The sequence below is a fragment of the Dunckerocampus dactyliophorus genome, chromosome 7 (assembly GCF_027744805.1).
Source record: "Dunckerocampus dactyliophorus isolate RoL2022-P2 chromosome 7, RoL_Ddac_1.1, whole genome shotgun sequence".
Lineage (NCBI taxonomy): Eukaryota > Metazoa > Chordata > Actinopteri > Syngnathiformes > Syngnathidae > Dunckerocampus > Dunckerocampus dactyliophorus.
In genome coordinates, this window is record NC_072825.1 from 12,311,127 (window position 1) to 12,320,928 (window position 9,802).

Here is a 9,802-nt window from a genome sequence, read left to right on the forward strand (position 1 = left end):
GGAGTGCATATTTACGCAAATGTTCTGTATTTTTTGCCTAAATAATTGCATTACATTTTCAAGCATAAAGGGGAGAAGGGGTACGATGAAATATGCTCCGCTTCTTCCTAGTCCTTCTCGGACATGTTTAACTAGTGAGTAACTATAAACATGAGATGTAACCTTGTACGTATGTTCGAAATAAACAAAACCATATCTATGATTTCATTCATAGTTTTAAAAACCTCTGAGTCTAGCACACCACACATAGTTTATGTACAGTACATGTAAATGCCTCCATCAGTCAAATCTGTCGCCATTTTGTTATTGTTTGTCAACAACGACCAGGCCAAACTTTTTAATGATTTGCAATGCGCTTCGACAGGAAATCGTAATCGATTTTTGGTTTTGGATGTTGAAGAAGTGCAAGTTACACTAAAACATACAATGCATGATTATGCACTGTCTAAGAGGATCTCAGTTCGTATCAGTTTCAGCAGCCTTCTTGCCATCTTTAGAGCTAACAAAGTGTGATGAAATTGTGGCTAGTGAGCATGCATGGTGATTGACAGGTGGGGCAGTTGTCAGCTCTTCCATGCAGGCATCAGCGAGCAGCAGCAATCCCACTACTGTCAAAGCGCCGTTGTGGTCCACTGTGCCACACACACATGCATATGCACACGGTCGAGCACACTCAAATGCAAATGGGGATGGACACACACGGATACAATAGCACATTCAAGCGCAGGCACACCAATGCTTTCTTTTCTTTCCATGTGAGTCACACAAGCATGGAATCAATGTGTTGCTTTCTCACTACTGTGTCCCTGTCAGCCCAATAAACCGTTCTCCATTTTTATGGCGCAGAGGCAGGCTATTGCCAGTACACATACGTTGATGTGGGCTTCAGTCTCACAGTTGGTCAGGAAAATACAGTACAGAACTGCCGTTAGCGTCCACCACAGTTAGCATGTTTTTTGGTAAAAAATTTACACCACAATTTTGCCTCTGTTTGAACGCATTCCCCAGTGAGCTTACAATATGGCGCACATCTTTTCATGTTGTTAATACACTGTGTGAGTCCATCTGTGTCCTTAATGTATGTTTATCACAAAACATCCTTTCTTGTTAGCATCCTATTAGCTAGCTAAACAAAATGGCAACCGGAACTTGAAGTTATGTCTTCTATGTCAAAAATGTTAACACAAAACTCGTTTTTATAGTTTTACAATTATAGTTTAATATGCAGAAAACAATTCAAAATGCATATAAATACACATAAATGATGAATGAAAGGGCTAAATGAACATTTAAGATTATGTTGACCTTAATATATGACTTGATTCTTGATGTGACTGAAAACAGGAAAGTGGTGGCGGTTGATCTCGCTGCCACATCATGTCTTTGGGAACAGTCACGTATTCAAGGTACGTCTTGAAGGTAAAAGTAACCTTCAATGTTCATTCATTTATAAGTACTGTATTTACATTTGTTTTACGCACAGTATGTAAAACTATAACTGTACAACTATGAAAATGTGTTTTGTGTTAACATTTTTACTTTCTGGAACAAATGAATTGGATTTACATGACTTCTTACGGGAAAAATTGATTCGGTTGTTGTTATTGTTATTCGGTTCGTCCGTTTCGGTTAGGCTTAGACCTTCTGAAACAAATGAATGACGCTAACCGAGGTTCCACTGTATTTGTTTAGGCACATCTAAGTCCAAGAAAAACAGCACAGTAAGAACTAAACCACATCCAGCTACCTTACACACAGCAGAGTACCCACACAACACACAACTAAACACTGATATTGGGGTACACCTGGGAATGGGAACAAATGCAATGACCGTCATGTGCTTGTATTTGACGATAAAAGTGCAGCATAAACAAATAAATAATGGCCTAAAGTTATTGTGTGAAGCCTATTGATGCTAAAATGTAATTGACAAATTTTATTGTATTCATGCTTCGTTTGCGCTTCACTGGCAGTTGACAGACCTTATGGTATATTGTGAAAAAAAACACTTAACAATATAGTTAGCTTTCATATTTGTTGTGAATGCTAAACCGGGCTTCAGGGCAAACACAAATGATCAAGTAGAAAGTCCTGGTGACTGATTACGTTCATCATTTGGGCCCAGACACGGCATCTGACTCCTGATAACAAATATGAACAATTGCAAACTTCTCTGGTATTCCAGAGTTAATGACAGAATCCGCAAATATAATTAATGCTGCAAGAAAACATGGGCGCAGATAACAGAGAGAAGCTGTCATCTGCTATTGTTTTGCTGTGTGTGTCCTCCAAGTGAACTTCACCAGCCAACACTTTAATTGGTTTCACAGAATCTGGTGTGAGGAGGAGCCATGACCTTGATCTTTCTCCCGGATAAGTGATTTTTTAAAACCATCTATACATGCAAATATACGCTATGTGTCAAGTGTGTGTTGTGAGGGAAGTAAACAGATACAGATTGTCTCATTTTCTTGTGTGTTTAGTGGCTGATTAGCTGCCTAATTAAATAGAATGCTGCCAAGTTCAGAAGCAAACAGAGGAGACACTGACCCTGCAACTTCTAATGCACCCTGGGGATCATCTGAACAAAGAGAATAGATGCGCACAGCCTGATAGAGAACATGCATTCAGAGACTTTGAACAAACAAGCATTAACAGACCTTTATCACACGACCATGTCCAGAATTCACCTTTTACCTTTGAGCAAAGTTGAGCCAAACTACATACAGGGAATTAAGTGATGTAGACGCGTTCTGCACATGCGTAGAACCGATTGCGTTTCCGGTACAGATCGCGTAGTGATAGGCACTGCAAAAAAAAACATTGGCTTTTTCTCTGTGCAAGGACAGCAGTTGACGAGCACCTTCCAGCTCACGCACACCCCCACCCCTTCAGGATGCATCGGTACTGCAAGTGCCACCATATCACATTTCTCTATATTTATTGTCCGGTTGGCAAGAATAAGGATGTCCCACTAACATTGAAGACATTGCACTCATTGTAGAAAGTCATGGTGTATGATACGTGTTTCTGTAACGTTATATTATAGACGACATTGCACTCACTCTGTATTTGATCAGGAAATGTGAAAATTCAGCAATTTTTACTTGAGAAAATATTAAAAAGGATTGAAATCATGCAGAATATACATTTCTAATATAGTTTAATGTAAAAAATGCTCGCCCCCTTCCTGATTTCTTATTTTCCTGCATGTTTGTCACACTTAAATGTTTCAGATCATGAAGCAATTCTAAATATTAGTCAGTGACAACACAACTGAACACAAAATGCATTTTTTAAATGAAACTTTTTTATTATAAAGGGAGGGAAAAAAATCCAAGCCGTCTGTTTGTGACTTCAAGCTGAAACCAACTTGGGTTCTGCAGCAGGACAATGATCCGAAACACACCAGCAAGTCCACCTCTGAATGGCTGAAGAAAAACAAAATGAAGGCTTTGGAGTGGCCTAGTCAGAGTCCTGACCTGAATCCTATTGAGATGCTGTGGCATGACCTGGCTGGAAAACCCTCCAATGTGGCTGAATTGCAACAATTCTGCAAAGATGAGTGGGCCAAAATTCCTCCACAGCGCTGTAAGAGACTCATTGCAAGTTATCACAAATGCTTGATTGCAGTTGTTGCTGCTAAGGGTGGCCCAACCAGTTATTAGGTTTAGGGGGCAATCACTTTATCACACAGGGCCATGTAGGTTTGGATTATTTTCTCCCTGCAAACTGCATTTTGTGTTCAGTTGTGTTGTCATTGACTAATATTTAAATGTGTTTGATGATCTGAAACATTCAAGTGTGACAAACATGCAAAAAAAATAAGAACACAGAAAGGAGCAAACATTTCTTCACACCACTGTATATTAATATTCATGTTATCATTATTTGGTTTTTTTATATGTATTTCATCAAGACAGGTAGCGGCAGAGCCTCACTTGCAGTGGTGAAAATCAAGGTACCACTGTACCGTACAACCGACACCAGGGACAATTTACTTCTTTTCTTAAATCATTACAATGTAAGTGCATGTTGGGCAGTGCCTCATTGGACCCAGCAGATCGATGGTTGTTCAATTAATGTTTAAAAAAATGAAATGACCTGAAGTTGCAAAAGAAACAGTATAGTGGGCGACCTGGGGGATGTGAGCATTTGCATTGGTTTGCAGAATGATGAAGCCCAACAAATTCCGCTAGTGGAAAGCATGTTGGCACACAGTCAGGAGATCTGTAAGATCTAGATTCGACTCTCCATTGCGAATGCATGGGTTTCCTCCGGGAACTTAGGTTTCCTCCCACATTCCAAAAACATAAATATTAATTGGCGAATCAAAATTGATCATAGTTAAATGTGAGCGTGAAAGGTTGTTGGTCTATACGTGTAATGCAATTGGCTGGTGACCGGCCCAGGGAGTACCCTTCCTCTCGCCCAAAGTCAGCTAGGATAGGCTCCAGTATACCCCCACGGCCCTAATGATTAAGGGGCACAGGAATGAAAGTATGACTGAATAATTCTGTGGTTCTATGCTGCAGCACCTGATAGCTCCATTTTACAGTATATCAGTTAAGTTTCATAATGAATACCATAGACAGTCGTCTGCAGTTTAGTACATCACCATTACAGGAGAATTTGAACGAGAAAAAGCACACAAGAGTAATTTTCCTGATGAGTAACCTAAAAAGGTAGTGTGTGTGCCACCATTTGTTTCATATAAAAACACCACAGGCTGACACATGCACATTTATTCCACGCTAGTAAGTGTGTACATTGCAAGCATATTGGTATCGAAATCACGCGATTCACTTCCATTTCGCTTTTTAGTCGTCTTGAGACACACAGGCTATTTCTCATGCAGCCCGTTCCCCCTTTTTTTTGTCCCTCAGTCCTCTCATGTCATCTTTGTCCCACTGGTGCTAAGAATACAGTACCCCTCACTGCGCACAGACCCACTCTCAAAAGACTTATGTAGAATTTATTCAAATGTTTTGACATTTTGCCTCCCCTCACTCCCAGGCAGAAATGATGAGTCTGATCAGAGGTTCCTCCAACACCATAGTGTGAAAGATAAACTAGGTGATATCACCACTATTTGTGTTTTCTGTCTGTCTTGCGCTTTTTGACTCGTGCTTTTTGGCAGTATTAGCAACTAGCATCAACATTCCAGCTTTTTCTCTTTACATTTTACCCTTGTGTTCGATTTTTTCCCCTTTTTGCCTTTTTTGTGGTTTAATTTTATTTCCGCGGTGTGCTGCAGGCCAAAAAAATGCACCACGGATACACTCAACAAAAATAGAAACTCAACACATTTATGGTGCCATCTTTCATACACAAAAGGCCTAGCTGACTCAAATGTTGTTCACAAATCTGTCTACATCTTTGTTTGTGAGCACTTCTCCTATGCTGAGGTAATCCATTCACCTCACAGGTGTGGCCTATCACCGGATCACATGGCGAGATGATCGCACATGTGTACCTTCAGCTGGGCACAATAAAAGGCCAGTCCAAAATGTGCAGTATTATCACACAATGCTACAGAGCGTTGTGGGAACGTGCAGTAGTCATGTTGACTGCAGGAATGTCCACCAGAGCTGAAGCGGATGTTCATTTCGCTACTTTAAGCAATGTCCAAAGGTGTTTCAGAAAATTTGGCAGTGCATCCAACCGGCCTCACAACTGCAGACCACATCCAGGACCACACATCCCGCATTTTCACCTCCCAGATCGTCTGAGACCAGCCACTCGAAGCTCGTCTGCATGCTCCTCGTTCTTATCGTGGTCTCGACCTGTCTGCAGTTCGTAGTCGTTAGCGACTTGAGCGGGTGAAAGGTCCTTTCTTCACAATTGAATCGCGGTTTTCACAGTTCTAGGGCAGATAGCAGACAGCGTGTGTGGCGTTGTGCCGGGTGAGCTGTTTTCTGATGTCATCGTTGTGGATCGAGTGGCCCATTTTGGCGGTGGGGTTAATGTATGGGCAAGCATATGTTATGGACAATGAAAGGGTGGATTTTATTGTTATTATTTAGCAACATGAGGAGGGAAAAATGTTAAAATGAGCTTACACTAAGATTGGGTGTAGTTCTACACCAAACTTGTCACAATAACAAACATATTGTAGAATACCTACAGTATATACAGGATAGAGCAGCAGCTGTACTTTCACTAAATTGTGCAAATGTGTCTGATGCTGTGCACACTTTTTAAAGATCAAATTGATACATAGATGATAAGTAACGCTGCAGGTGTCAAGAGAGCAAAACCCGAACTTGGCAAGTTGCCGTAGTCTCATGCATTTCAGCAGGAGATAAAGTGAAAGCTCATCAAAATGAGGAAGCAGCGTGTCCGACCAGGCTGCCTGTGACAGCGTTGTGTCGACTTGCACTGTGACAACAAAGACTGTGTTTGAATAATGCTGCTCATTAGTTGGGGGACAGGGCCTCTCTCTGTTGGTGCCTGTCTGGTCACTCGGCGCTGCTGCAGTGGGCAAACACTCTACAGCGAGGTTGTCATCCATCACCGCACCGGTGAGGGGAAAGTGTGAGACACTCAATGCGCTCCTGATCAAAATTTTAAGACCAGTTGAAAAATTGCAAAAATGTACATTTTGCACTGTTGGATGTTAAGGAGGTTCTATGTAGAGCTTCAAAATGCAAAAAAAAAAAGAAATGTGAGACAAAAATAATATTGAGTAAGCAATTTGTTGCAAACAACCATTACAGTGAAAAAGGCTGTTCATCAGTTGATCAAAAGTTTAAGACCACACCCTTTAAAAGCCAAATCTTGGCAAAAATGTGGATTCAGTGTCGTTTTCTGTCAGATATTCAAGCTGTCATGATCTCCTGATGGCAAAGGCAAAAAAGCTTTCTCTGTTTGAACGCGGTCTGATTTTTAAGCTGCATAAGGAAGGCGTCCTGCAGGGCGCCATTGCTGCTGAGGTTGGGCGCAATAAGACTTGTCCCTTGAAACATCTTAAAAGATCATGAGGGTTATGCAACAAAAACGTCAAGTGGTAGAGCCAAAAAAATGTCAGGATCCAATTGGCTGTCCGTCAAGATACAAAACGATCCCCGGCCCAAATGAAGGTTGTTACTGGTGCCGAGTGCAGTCCAGTAACCATCAGAGGGCATCTGCTGGAGAAGGGTTTAAAGAACTTTTTCAAAGTCATCTTCTTCATCGCCACAAAATTGACCGTTTGGAATTTGCAGACCATGGCAGTCCTGAGGGCTTCCGATGTTACTGGCATGCCAGCGAGATCCCACCTGAGATGTTTTCCACACAGCACAGTACAGGGGGCGCCATCATGATCTCAGGTGCTTTTTCCTTGAATGGAACAATGGAGTTTCAGGTTGTGCAGGGGCGTCAAATGGCAGCTGGCTATATGGAGATGTTGCAGGGGGCATCTCTCATGACTGAAGACCCTCATCTGTGTGGTAATGACTGGCTTTTTCAACAGGACAACACTGCAGTTCACAAAGCCCACCTGACAAAGGACTTCTTCCAGAGGAAGAACATCACTCGTTTGGACCATCCTGCGTGTTCAACTGATCTAAATCCAATTGAGAACATTGGGTATGGATGGCAAGGGACGTTCGCAAAAATTGACATCAGTTCCAGACAGTGGATGCCCTCCATGAAGCCACCTTCTCCACCTGCAGCAACATTCGTGGAAACACTGTCATGAAATATGCCCAAACCAGTTTTTGAAGTGATTAACAATGAATTGCACAGCTACTCATTACTGTGTCCTTTTTTGAACATTTTACTTCTTTTTTAAGGGGGTTTCAGGGTTTTTTGAGCTATTGACTTTTGGTCAGCTGATGAACAGCCTATTTCAGTTTAAGGGACACCTATTTTACTCATTTTCGGGCCTTTGTATTGAGTTCTGGACTGCTATAGATCAGCTACACATGATAACTTGCAAAGAAAGCTTCCAGGATCTTGTAGAGCACATGTGTCAAGCTCGTGCCCTGGAGGGCCGAGACGCTGCAGGTTTTCTCTCCAACCAGTTTCCTCAGCAGGTGATTTAATTGATGAGCTCCTTCCCTCAAACTGAAGGTGTTGATCATTAAAATCACCTGCTTTAGTGGCTGGCTGGAAAGAAAACCTGCAGTGTCTCGGCCTTCCATGGCACGACTTTGACACCCCTGTTCTAGACTCTGCACCTCATCCTGCAGTGTTTCCTGCCTTCCGCCCAAACGGTTTGTGTAATTTACTCCACCCCCGGCCCTCCTCCAGGTACACCTCCCGCCGAGCCCACTGCGCTGTGATTGGTCACACTCCCTCCGCTCGCTGTATGCACACTCTACAATGCTACACAGGCAACCGCTGTTGTTCGATTACTTACACCAAATAAACAGTTAACACTAATAAATTGTTACTTTCAGGTTGCTCTTCTGACCCTTCAACACGACCAAGTAACGTTGGAAAGGCGTCGTTCTTCAGCAACAGTTTGCCAGATAGTCCAGCTTCGTATTGGCCCACGTTCACAAAACAGCTCAGCGTGAACTGCCGTTGACAGATGAGCGTATTTTTCTCTTGCTGGTCGGGAATCAGCAACTCTCACCACTTCTGCATGATGCTTGCCTCTTTAGGCACACCCGAACAAACATTTCCTGGGAGCCAATGCTCGACATGCTCACACGGTGAACAGAGCAGAGCGAAGCAGAGCGGGGGGAAGGGCAGTCCTGCAGCATTTACCTGGGCATGCCCACATATGGAAGTCCAGGTTGCGTTGACATTTGTTGACGTCAGTGGAAAAAAACAGAGCCATCCAAAACTGCTTTCAGGTCTCACTTCCGAATGCGCAAACCTCATTATCTGACGCGTTGGCATCGTTTAACACGAGAATACAACATTGTAACAACATTTATATGTCATGAAAGAGGAAAAGCATAATCGGTCCCCTTTAATGGTTGTTTGCAGTAAATTGCTTACTCATTTTTTTTTGTTTTACTCCCATTTCTTCTGCTCTACTTAAAACCTCCTTACGATCCAACACTGAAAAAAGTAAATTCTCACAATTTTTCAACTCGTCTTAAAATTTTGACCCGGAGTTTCTATATAAATATTGTATCTCATTTATGATGGAACATTATCTTGTGCACAGTTTCAAACAGACATGCCAGCTCGCTGGTGCTGTGCTGTGCCAAATAAACAACTAAGGAAGAAAAATGTGACAATCAAACGGAGCTTGGAGTTCCAGGAATTGAGAACACAAGCTTTTGTGCAATCCCACATCCAAAGAGAGTGTTTCATGCGAGTTCCGCCTAAATCCTGGACTCTGAAGTAAAGCTCTTTGCTGAAGGAATAGTTGTGGAACAACATGCATCTTTGCTTTCTTGTCCATAGTTACAGCAGAAATGTAAACTTCTGTCATGTTAAGAAATAAAATGAAGCCCTCTTAAAGACACTCAGCTGGAAACCTCCAAAAAATCCCCAAAATGTATTTTTCTGTTGATTAAGGAAAGGCGCAAATGCAGCAAACAGTCGTCCCTCGCTACATCGCTGTTCGAGCGTCACTCTGAAAATTAATTAACAACTACAACTACAAGAGTCACACACGCCACCGTCAAGCTGGCAGGAGCGTTTGGAAGGGGAGGAGCGAGCTGTGTGTCAAAAATAGACATTTTCACCGGTGTCTCAAGTACTTGCGGTTTTTCGCGGGTGATCTGAGGATGAAACCTCCGCGAATAATGGGGATCGACTACACCTCTCAATCAAAACGTCTTTGTAAAGTCAGGTTTTGTCCCACAGGCCTTGCATTGTGCAAGTGGTCATAACGTGAGCAATGAGAACATCTTCG